Here is a 13,358-nt window from a genome sequence, read left to right on the forward strand (position 1 = left end):
TCCCAAACTTTTGCCATTATCCTTTAGGCTTAGCACGATGCGCCACTCAACGCGAACGTAGACAGCTGCAGTGCACTGGCTGACATAGATACTAAATCAGTGCTTTTCAACAGGGGTTCCGCGGAACCCTAGGGTTCCGCAACACATGCAGTGGGGTTCCCTGAGTTTATAGGGTTCCATAGGGGTTCCGCGTAAAGGAAAAATTGACTGCTGGGCCAGTAAAGTTGCAAAAAATTATTATTCTTCTTTCCCGTTTTTGGATAAATTTCTAAGTGCGCAACAGCAAAAAGGACTCTTAGATATCCGTAATGATATTAATTCGGAGGAAACCTTCAAAAAACATGGGAAGGAATATTTTTGGATTTCTCTTCACAACGAGAGTACAGCCATTGCAAAAAAAGCATTGAAACTTCTATGTCAATTTCCCAATACCTATTTGTGTAAATCAGTATTTTCTGCTTTAACAACTAATAAAAACAAAAAAGAAGTATTTAAAGAGCGTAGACATGAGTATGAGAATTGCTTTGAACGCCGTGGAGCCACGATTCAAGTAGATTGCAAAGGAAATGCAAGAACAACCTAGTCATTGAATTTGACGCTTGTTACCTTCTTTCTGTTTCGTTGTTGAAGTAGAAATATTTGAATTACAAATATTTCGTGTTAGGAGTAATTCGTGTTTTATTTTTGTTATTTGGGGTTCCATAAAAAAACGAAAAATGATATCAGGGGTTCCGCAATACCAAAAAGGTTGAAGAGCACTGTACTAAATACATTAAAATAAGTGTATATCCCTATCCTGGGTGATGAAATCTCAGGATTGTCCTTTACGGCCGTACATACCTGTATCATGATCGTTCTTCACCAAGAGGTCTAATCTAGAGACAGACTTAAAGTGCTTCATATGGACCTAGAGTCTCCGCGATCTATTCGTTTACTCAAAATGGCATTAATAAAATTTAAGAAGCAGCAAATACATCCGAGTTATTAAATAGAGTAGTTTCAACTCACTCATTAATATTGATCGATAAGTAACAATTTGATTTTGTTACGTTCTTATTGTGGGTCTACGTCAATAACATCTCATCACGAGCTCCATAACACCAAATATTTGAATGGTCTCGATAGTTGATCTATATATTTTATCAGTTGTTGTGGTCGGTATGCTCTTGTCTTGAGCAGTCAATTATTTACTTCACACAGAACCGTGATTATTGCTGTTGCTGATGTTATGTCTCTGCCGTTTGATTCGGGCGAAGAAATTACTATACAGTAGGCATCGAAACAACGTCACGTTATGACCTCTCTTTCAACGACATCGCCGGTACGTTATTGAATAAAAACTTAATAAAACTTAAAAATTATTCTTGGCTGCGCAAGTCAATGAGCTAATTTTGTACGCCAATGCAGAGAATGCATTGATATAACGCTAAACTTGTACACGCCGTTACTCTTTCATTGAGTTGTAGGAAGGTTACATTTTTGATGGTATTCACGTACGCGTTTACTCGACAAATATAAACAGACAAATATAATGGGAATTGCTGGATTCTTTGTACTAGGCTCCCGTCACTGATGCAAAAATGTGTGATCTGAGATAAACACCCCTATCACGTTTCAAAATGAAAAATAGGTAAATATGCAGTTTGGGTTAGGAACGATTTGAATTACCGGCTTAATCTGCATCTCTCGCCTTAACTGAATAATTACTATTTCTATTTAATTCGAGCGCTGGCGGGGTGTTGTTTTGGGGCGGGACTTGGTACAAAAGATCCTGAGAATATTACTGTGAACTAGGTATTATACGATGTATGAAGCAAATCGCAACCGTCATTTGCACTCTGCAACTTTGCGATCACGCGTCAGAAGCATGATCGACTCGTAAAGACAACCTGGAGTAATTAAGGTAATCAGTTAAAAACATTTGATTATAAACAATCAGTTAGCTTTTTTCGTCAAATATTTTTGCGCGGGAAGCCACAAGCGACATCGCTTTTAGTCAGTCACAAATGTTCGTGGTACGATGAGGTTTGATTTTCTGTAGGATGTATGGATATGCTGACTATTGGGTTATGACAGTGAGTTTGAAACAATATTCAGGTGAGCTAAATGTTCTTTATACCTATTACTTTCATTGCTATTATATTGTTTCATTTCACTATTGTATAAGTGGTAAACTAGAGGTTTTCGGGCCTATACGAATTAGTATTATTACCCTAATACAGAAGTACAGATTGATGGATGATTCTTTTTTGTATCAAACTCACTAACAGCGGGTTCCATCGTTTCGTCACTAATAGGCCAAACTTAAAAGCTATATGGCAATACATAAACTTATCATAATAAGAAACTTAAACGTAATACACTGATCTACGCAACTACGTAAGCTGCATTCAACATGGTACGCTTTACATGAATGTAATGCATAACATTCATAACTTTCGCAAATGTAGCGCGAAATCCATGGTTTGATAGAGATTCGCCGTAGGCCTTTTACTTACTTTTATATATTATTGTCTATAGATTGGATCTTTGTACAAAGACCCTACCAACGTTCAGCATAAGAGAATTAGTAATTATCCAGTTTAAGTTAGGAATGCAGATTGCGCTGGGAATTCAAATTTTTAAATCATGCCTATCCCCAAATGGATAATTACTAATATGTCATTTCAAAACGTGGCGGGAGCTTTGTGCAAAAGATCCGATAAATTCAGTTCCACTGTCCATTGAATATGCTAACTACAGTTCTGCGACAGTTTATTTATCAATATTTTAACTTTTTTCCAGATTCAGAAATATTAAAAGTTAAAGATTCAAAGACACAAAGTAACGAACGAGGAATATTACAAGTAAATATTATTTGAACATTTTATTTTACTTTCGGCGCCTATTGATTCCTGTATACCACTGTTTTCGTTTAAAATACTAAACAATTCGATGCGAGCGCACCGCGCCTCAGTTTTTGCGATCAGAATCAGCATTGTTATGCCACTTATTTGATCGTGTGTTTTCTTTCGAAACTGTAAGATTTATATTTTCACAAGTTTTAATAATTGTCTTTCAATTCAAAAGTCCAAAAAAGTAAGACCCACGTTCACGTTTAAAATATTGAATAGTTCGATGCGAGCCAACGTTGTTAATCCGCTTATTTGATTCCGTGCATTCTATCGAAATTGTAAAATTTGGATTTTGCACGAGTTTCAATAATTGTGTTTCGAAGCAGAAGTCCAAAGAAATACTATAAATATAGTACCTTGTATCAAATTGGTGTGATCTTTGCGACCCCTAAAATTCGTTGCGCGCTTCCCTGCTGGATAGCGATCCCCAGTTTGCGATCCCTACTGTGAACAATGTGATAATGCTACAAGTTACTGATCAGAGATAATTAGTCATATACTCCATGAAACAGTTATAAAACTTTATTGGGTATTTTATTGTTATTGTAATATTTGCAATTTGTGTATTTTTAAAACTACACCTGATATGTATATATATAAAGTATATATTTGAAATTTAATGGCGATCGCCGAATAAATTTTATTCGTCTAAATTTTCCAAGTTTTGGATTTTATGAAATTAAATGTCGAAATTTACCCGTTACGTATTTTATTAAAACTTACGTATATTTTTACAAGAAAATATTCAGAAAAAAGTCTTACTCTAGGAATACAAAATGAAATACAATATGATAAACTAACATATCATTTTAACTAAAGGATGTGATTTTGGTGAAATCAGCGACATAGTTGAAAATGACCTAAATTGAATTACATAATTGGTTTTTTGTATCTTTAGCATAAGCATAGCTTTGTACTGTCTCTGTCAAATAACATTTGAGTGAATTAACTACCTGAAAATGGCATAGTTGGCTCAACGAAATTTAGTTTAATTCAAATTTAGAATTGGCTTACACAAAATCACGACCTATATATTGATTTTCAGCGTTTTGAAACACTGCTTGAAAGTCGGCAGGACAATTTATAAGTGCACCAAAAGAAATTTGTCAAGAGCCAGGTTTTCATCACTGAGTGAGATGGAGGCCTATCAAGTCTGAACAGCAAGTATGTAACCAAATCATTTGAAATCTTTTAATTTACATGTCTATATATAAATGATATATTGTATTTTTTTCGGGAAATCCACTAACAATTACTTATAATATATTGAGTATAAGCTTAGTTTTGTATCGTCTGTCAAATGAAATTATCTTTTAATTACAACCTCAAAATTTAGGCTTTAAAAAAATTTAAATAAAAATTAGGCTTTTTTCGTTCCCGCCCAATAGTCGAGACACAAGAATGCATTACATTGATTTCTTTTTGTCAGTTTAGGCACCAATGCGCGCTCATAATTGTATAAGGCAAAATCTGTTAAAACCATACCATGTTCATTTCGTATAATCGCGGAATTAACTGTTTTGTACCGAAAATTAACTGTAGCAATATCCAGCGAATAATGGCGTAGTCAGTACAGCGCTGCACGTTCAGGGGCTAACTGCTGTGTTGTCCCATCTGCTGTCGTTTCGTTTAATCGTCCAAACCGAAAGGTCAATTACTATCTTGCAATGTCAGTTTATTTAAAGGTCATTAGGCCAGCAAAAATAAAAGGCGTTTCATCGCAATAGAGCGTCACGTTGTAATTACGACAAACAGTGAAATTTTTTCATAGTGATACTATAAGTTAATCCAGCAGTGTATATCTGTAGAAATACTGAAAGGATTTGAACTATGCCTCATTAAGTGCAATTCGGGTAAATCACAACCCAACCTAAAAACCATGCGAATATTAAAACTTATTGTTTAACTTGTTGTTTATCATAGGGTGCCTATATATACACTGATATGCCTAATTTGTTGAAATCGTAGTCCTGGCCTTTTTTATTAATCTGATGAGCGTTTTTGCAACAAATGGTAGTTCACACTAACTATCATAGCCTACTATATAAAGTAATCAGGCTAATTTCCTAAATGTAACTGTGGCTCATCGTGACCTGCACGCTCTGGTAGTAAAAAGTTGATAACCATGTCATTGATGTTCCCAACTAGTTCAAACTGGAATCGCCCCAAATTTCCAATAATGAAATTATCAGAGTGCGTCATACTAACCGTATTAAGATAGCCGTTAATCTTACATCTTGAAGAAATTTCCAAAAACGATACTGTATAAATTAGAGACATGATTTAGATTTAGAGACATGGAAATATGTCATATTTTCCCAGTTGATCCGATTGATCAGTTGATCCGATCTTCATACGGCACTCACTGTCAATATAAGATATAGTAGTTTCAAAACTCTAGAATTCTCACCTTTTCAATTAGATATTAGAAACTTGGGTGTCGCTGCTCGATAACCAGTCTGATTCCAAAAAGGTTACTATATATATACATGAGATCCCATCGAATTGTAAATCAACTATAGTCAGCCTATATTCCCGTTGCTAGTAGTCTCAGCAATCATACCGGTCCCATGTTCATAAGTTTTCGAATCTGGAAATATATTCCTTATTTCCCTATCGTTTATTTCGTAGTAATCATCTGTCATGTTCTATATTTATATATATATATATATATATATATAATGTCTACAATCTCTGTGGCTGGAGTTATTTATTGATGTATATTTTCAGGTCTCTGGGATGGGAAGGAAAGACTATAAAGAACTTTAAGGTAAAATATAACACACTAATAAATAATTTACTAGTTAAGATTCAGATAATGAGATACAACATAGCACACTGACAGATCATTCCGAATAAGTAATATTTATAATATTGAAAATCTGCAAATAATATAGAATGAACGTAAATGAATATCAGTACAAGTTGTCGTCCTTGTATCTTTAGGATAAGCATAGCTTATCACAAGAGCGTGGACACTTTTTTTGAGGGGCGTAAAGGTAATTAGAAACAGAAATATTTGTTAAATTTTATCTTTTCCGTCTTATTTTTTATATTTACATTTCTTAATAGCCGTATTTTCAACGTGCTTTCGAATGAATATAAATATAATTTATATTATGTGTTGCAATATTATAAACTGACAGATCATTCCAAAGTAATGTTAGTAAATAAGTGGGAAATCTGAATAATTTGTCAATGAACTGAAAATTAATATTTTTATTTTATGTATCCAAAGTATAAGCATAGCTTCTCTGTGCTCCTGTCAAATTACATTTTCCGTAACTTATAAATCTAATAATTAATAATGACTTAGTTCGAACAACTATATTTATTCAAATCAATATTATACAAAATTTACTTGCAGTTCATTATCTCGCATAAAGTTCAGCTTTCTGAAACTTGAAAGCGGAAAAGACAGTTTATCATTATACATCAAAAGACATGCGGAGTTATTTGTGCGATTATGCATCACTGAGAGAGGTGGATGCATCGAGTCTAAAGAGCAGGTATGTTTTTAAAATCGTCTGAATCTTTCTAATTTACATTAATCACAAACAAGTTAGAATACTATATTATAAAAATCGGTGAAGAAATAAATGATAAAGAGGTGAATCCGCAACCCAATTTCTTGATTGCGGCATTATAAAATATTAAAATTAAAATATAAAACGGAAGATATCACCATAAGTTTTGTTTTAGCAGTCTCGCAGCAGATTGAAAACGCTTTTTAGGCATTATAAATCACAAAATTTGGTGTTAAGTTAGGATTTCTTTAAAATATATGCCATAATAGTAACTGAAATCGAAACACAGTAAATTGTTCACGCGATGTACCTTTAGTCCATTTTGAAACTAACTACCTATGGAGCCGCATACTACGTTTTCTCGGTATGTGACGATATATTAAATTAAATAATGCAAAATATATCGATTGATTTTTTTTCGCAATAATTTAAATTACAATCGTTCGTATTTTGTCTATATCTTGGGATATTTCAAACGGTGAAACCTTAAAATGAATCAGAGTGACAGGCCTGCGGCGGGGCGGATTCAGTGTTGTTACACTTGGTTTCATTGTTCTTCATTTCAAGTCCGCTGATTGACTCGGTAATTTTGAGTTGTAATGATTTTATATTGTCGTAAGACGTAAGTCGTCGCAACTGCAGGTTTCATTGAACACAATTAAGCCAATAAATACCGCATTTTAAATATTGCCGCATCAATGGGTGCAGCCAAGATTTTCCAATGGAGGTTACGTTGTAGCCCGTCTCTCTTTGCCTGATGGTGTTGGTGAATATTTTACAAGTCGTATTTTAAACGTCGACTATTAATCCGTAGTCAGCGGGTACCCGCATTTGGAAATAAAACATCAAAAATTCGGGAAAATTAATTTGATAGAGAACTAAAACTCGCTGATGTCAGTAGTGTCATAATGGTTTATGTGTACAAAAATACGCTCGCATGTAGCGCCGATCAAATGCATGAAATATGAAACTATTACTTGGAATTTATTGTTATGAAGTTGAAGTTTTATTTCCATTCAATGATTATTTACTTGCGCCGTGATCACTGGCGGGCAAAATCGTATTTTTTAATCGAGTTAATCGGATATTTTTAACGGACACCGAATAATCAGTATTGTCATTTTGAACGACATCAATTGGGATGTCGGCCGCCGAAACCATCGCCGTGACAATACTTTTTTTTCGGATTTTACTTGAACAGTGTGGCTTTTTTTATTTCATAATTTTGTCGTAATCGAAGGCCTCAGTGAATTATTTGTCACCGCGATCGTTTTGGCGGCCGACAATCCAATTTTTTTGTTAGACTATATTTAAAGCACTTTTTTATCCACTAGTAAATATTAATTATCACGGCGGATATCGTAGTTTTTATATTTCGGACATGATTGTGAGTTCACAATCACGTACAACAAGTGCATTCACAACACAAATTAATTTTATTATGATTTCTATCTTCTGTGTAGGATTTCTATCACAGTTTGTAAATTACGGTCCATATTTTAGGCGAACAATACCATCATTATTGACCCCGGGGTGCGATATTTTTGAAGCGGATAGTTGGACATTTCTATGCGTTTAATTTTAGATCGTGTCGGTGTTACTTTTGTGTTAAAAAATAATTAAAGAACTTCGTAAAGTGGTAATCACTACAATACTCACTGTTGAATGTTCACGTAACTCAACTTTGTTAAAACCCTTTTTTAATTGATACTAACCCCTGAATAAATCGGCAATAATGGCATTTCCACGTGGTTAAAATAATATTGTTTATGTATTTTTAATATAAGCTTACCTTTGCTTTACCTCTGTTAATAAGCATTTTTTGTGATTTGTAACTCCAAAACTTGATAATGAAACTATATATTTATTTTCAGTTTTCTAAGTCACTGCTTGAAAGAGTCATTGCATCAAACGGACATTGTTATTAGTCTGGTGCCTCACGGAGTGAGATGGAAGCCTATATAGTGTAAAGAGTAAAGAGCAAGTATGAAATCTTATAAATCTTTCAATTCATATTTTGTCAGGTATAAACTGATATATCATGTTAAATCCCGCTAGTAAGGAAGAACTGCAAATATTTGAATTATCCTCACAAGATGTCCATAATATTCCGCCCAATTTTATTTATATAATTTCGTAAAGTCATATAATGCAATGGTTTCCACTCGCTAGTTTACGGGAGGTGTGCAGTTTTTAGCTGGTATGCAATAAATGTTCCTGCTTTGTTAGTTTCGTATGCACAATTCCCGGAAAAGCCGCGGGTTATGTTTCTTTTCGGCGTTCTCCCATCGTTTGACAAGTATCAAAGTATGCGGCAGTCCGCCAGCAATCGGGTTATATTACTGGTAATGGGGCAATTGCGGCTGCATTAATACAATTAGTCGGGCCTCATTTTATAGTATTTATTGTATTCGTACTTTATGGGTTTATTTCGTTGCCATAGCGTTTTGTTAGTTTTTCAATAGTCTAGAATAGTAGTTTTTAACCAGGGTTCAATCGACTTTTTGTTTTTCGTTGGAGTAACAGGGGTTCGATGAGCTTCCTTCAAATTAAAGCAAGTTTTCTATTATGGGAATTTCTATTCCAGCGTCTACTAATTATGCAAATTTAACTACAATTCATCTCAGATATTTAAACTTACACTTTCAACAACTTATAAATTAGCGTTGCTGTTTGTATAGCGTTGCGAAGTTGTAAGTTTTAGTGAACCCGTCATCTCCACGGATGTCGCGAGCTTTGGTGTTTGTGCTTATATGATAGTGCCCTTTGATGCTTTCTGCTTATGACTTTGAAACATCTTCGATTGCTATGGCAAACTAAGAATTTTCAACCTGAATCCTTTCATTTTCTATAACCTTGCACGAAATTATGCTTCCCCTTTATAAAGTCTTAATTGGGCACCTAATTTTAACCATCTGGTACAATGGGGTTTGACGGGAGCTTTTAGGATAGCGCAGGAGTTCAACAGGCTTGAAATGGTTAGGGCTTAGAATTTGAGAAATCTACGGTGTATTATTTTATTTGATGTTGCCATATCGCTAGAGCAGACAGGTACGAATAGATTTGTTTGAATATATATCCAATTCATATCTAATTTATCAAATTACATTTTCGCCATTTTTCGGTCATTCATAAACCCAAAACTTGACATAGTTCATATAGTTCACATAATGTCATAGTTCGAAAAATTATTGGTACATTCAAATTTTAACCCCCAAGCCGAAATTAGATCGAAATAATTAAATATTTTTCTGAAATCAATCAATTTTAGTAAAATTTACCATCTTCGAATACCACATTGTGCCACCGCAAGTTTTTGTTTAATTAAGTTTTTGGACACGTCAGTGTACATAACGATCGTTTCAATATTATGTTGTTGTTCTTTTTAGTATTCTTCTCTTTCGTCATGATGAAATCGCTTTTCTTTACGAATACTAAACAATTGCTCTGAAATTTTCAGTGGTTAAAGATTGATTTTTTTGCCAGAAGGCTATTACTTTTACTTATTTCAATAATTTCTGTGGACCTCAAAGATTCGCGTTTTTTATGTGTCGGAATAAAAAATAGCGACACCTTGTGACGTGTCCAAATATTTGAGCACAGCTCTCTTGTTTATATTAGTCCTCGATTTAATGGAATATTCAAATATTTCCCCGCTAGATCGGAAAAGTTTCTTTGAAAAATGAGAGATTTGATTTGAAATTAATGCTTTCATTGAATTGAATATAAATCCGTCGTTAACAAATTAGTGGTTGTCCGGCTTGGGTTAGGTTTCGGGTTAGGAGAAATTGAAAAATTTGAAATCTGCATTCAGGGGTGTTTTTTGAAATAAATGCTTTCGTTGAATTGAATTTAAATCTGTTGTTAACTTGAATGCCCAACTCAGATTTGTATTTGGTAAGTTTTTATTTAAATACAAAAAATTCTGATAAATAATAATTTATTTCTAAGCCATTGTCGCGTGAATGTCTTAGTCGTACAAAAATACATTTGTGAATGCTAAATGATGTGAATTGTATTTTACTTTGAGTTAAACAGTAAAAATGCAAAGTAAGAATGTTAAGCTAAATAGTGGGGTAATGAAAGAAAATGTATTAACAAAAAAGCGCTGGATGTTTCCACGAATTCAAGAAATAAATGAAATGGTCACTTCTAATTCCCGATGAAGCGTAATAAATTGGTAGATTCGAAAACACGCAACATGTGGACTTTTTATTAAATTTTCAGAATTTTCTGATTTTGTCGTAACGACACTGATCAGTTTGTTCTTCATTAGGGATTGCGAATACTTTAGAATAGTTCTGTTTTATTAGCTGAATTGTTATTTAACCAACGCTGACACTGAATATTCATAGTTTCTAATATGTGTGTTGAAATGGTTTATTTTTGAACGAAAAATTAAAATGTTTTAAGCAAGCTGACAAGCTAGAAAAATCTTAGTTACACTGCACGCATGCCAGGTCATATTTATTAATTCCTCGCTCAATCGTATGTTTTTCTTTTTTAGCTTATCCTCTGCTAATAAGTGCTAATACAATACAATGCAGCGATAATCGCGAAAGTCGTTCAGGTTCATTCTTGAGCCGTTTTTCCAGAGTTTCTAACATTTCAAATTTTTCATTTTGTCAAGGCTAGTTTTTTATTTCACATTTTGTTTTGTCTCTGTACAAAATATTTCATATCGTTTATAATTGTTATCAAATTGCTGTGTTTGAATATTGCTCGATCTGTTTATCCTCGGTTTGTGCGCTCGATATTCCAACGGGTGTTGTTCTGACTCCTTTTCAGAAGGTGCAGTCTGGTTGTCGGGTATTCAATGTAGTAAAAAAAAAGATTTCCTGTGATTGGTTGCTAAATCTGTTCTAGGCTGCACTGTTGTATATTTAACGCTTACACTGGATATTCATATTTTTCAGCGCATAGAAAACAGTCTCAAACAGGCTGGCAAGGCAGAAAATATCCAATTTACATTGCACACATGCCGAGTCATATTATTTAAGCCTTCGCTTAATCGTTTGTTCTTCTATTTTAGGACATTTATAAACTCGTTTTTCCCTCTCAACTTGCTTCTAATTTTGAAAATGGAGAGTGTTAGAATATTTTAGGATAAAACACGTCCAATCAACTGTTAACTGAAGGCGCTTGTTGGATGTAATTGTGACAAAATTATACAAGCTTTTAAAAAAAATAAAAATGCGAATTCTACTGATGGCTTTCATGTAGGTACATATTAAAACTCCTATTTTTAGTGCGATTGCTTTTATTAAAATCATATTTTAAAATATGTTAACGTGACTATAAATATTATAGAAAACGAATCTCCAGAATCAAATAAACCCTCTTTGGGTTTAGTACAAAATATAGAACGCCGTTAACATTATAAAGAGGAAAATATGGGATAACTGTAAAGGAGAAAAATGTCCGTCCATTTTATATTTCTACGAACATTTTCTGCAGTTCTTTGCGTTTCATACTTTTTCATTTCTTTTTGTTGTCAAGACTCTTACTTGTGATTTTTTTTTACAGTTTTTTGCTCTTGGTTTAATAAAGACCATAATATTATAGTGTGAATTTTTACACGCATTTTTTACTTGAGTCTCTCGCTTATCGTTTGTTCTCCTTTTCCCCCCTAATAATAGGTCATCTATGAACTTGTTTTGGTATCACGATGCCATGAAAATATAATGTCATTTGAACTTACGGGTTATGTTCTGATATTCGCGTTTTTTTACTGTAACTTGGTTCTAAATTTATTGCTCGATTCGAATTAGAAGTAGTTTTCGAATGTGGAAATATATTCCTTATTTCCCTATCGTTTATTTCGTAGTAATCATATGTCATGTTCTATATTTATATATATATATATATAATGTCTACAATCTCTGTGGCTGAAGTTATTTATTGATGTATATTTTCAGGTTTCTGGGATGGGAAGGAAAGACCATAAAGAACTTGAAGGTAAAATATAACACACTAATAAATAATTTACTAGTTAAGATTCAGATAATGAGATACAACATAGCACACTGACAGATCATTCCGAATAAGTAATATTTATAATATTAAAAATCTGCAAATAATATAGAATGAATGTAAATGAATATCAGTACAAGTTGTCGTCCTTGTATCTTTAGGATAAGCATAGCTTATCACAAGAGCGTGGACAATTTTTTTGAGGGGCGTAAAGGTAATTAGAAACAGAAATATTTGTTAAATTTTATCTTTTCCGTCTTATTTTTTATATTTACATTTCTTAATAGCCGTATTTTCAACGTGCTTTTGAATGAATATAAATATAATTTATATTATGTGTTGCAATATTATAAACTGACAGATCATTCCAAAGTAATGTTAGTAAATAGGTGGGAAATCTGAATAATTTGTCTATGAACTGAAAATTAATATTTTTATTTTATGTATCCAAAGTATAAGCATAGCTTCTCTGTGCTCCTGTCAAATTACATTTTCCGTAACTTATAAATCTAAAAATTAATATTGACTTAGTTCGAACAACTATATTTATTCAAATCAATATTATACAAAATTTACTTGCAGTTCATTATCTCGCATAAAGTTCAGCTTTCTGAAACTTGAAAGCGGAAAAGACAGTTTATCATTATACATCAAAAGACATGCGGAGTTATTTGTGCGATTATGCATCACTGAGAGAGGTGGATGCGTCGAGTCTAAAGAGCAGGTATGTTTTTAAAATCGTCTGAATCTTTCTAATTTACATTAATCACAAACAAGTTAGAATACTATATTATACATATCATTATACATCAAAAGACATGCGGAGTTATTTGTGCGATTATGCATCACTGAGAGAGGTGGATGCATCGAGTCTAAAGAGCAAGTATGTTTTTAAAATCGTCTGAATCTTTCTAATTTACATTAATCACAAACAAGTTAGAATACTATATTATAAAAATCGGTG

General features: G+C 33.2%; 1 long non-coding RNA gene across 1 annotated transcript; it reads left to right on the forward strand.

Moving 5' to 3' along the window:
• The first annotated feature begins 1,974 nt into the window (after window positions 1–1,974).
• On the forward strand, window positions 1,975–13,076 carry LOC144424566 (uncharacterized). The gene is made up of 7 exons (XR_013476784.1): window positions 1,975–2,097; window positions 2,785–2,846; window positions 3,940–4,058; window positions 6,262–6,403; window positions 8,296–8,405; window positions 12,340–12,379; window positions 12,977–13,076. It is a non-coding gene; the product is annotated as an uncharacterized LOC144424566 (long non-coding RNA).
• Window positions 13,077–13,358: the final 282 nt, after the last annotated feature.

Source organism: Styela clava, chromosome 6 (assembly GCF_964204865.1).
Source record: "Styela clava chromosome 6, kaStyClav1.hap1.2, whole genome shotgun sequence".
In the NCBI taxonomy this organism is placed as follows: domain Eukaryota; kingdom Metazoa; phylum Chordata; class Ascidiacea; order Stolidobranchia; family Styelidae; genus Styela; species Styela clava.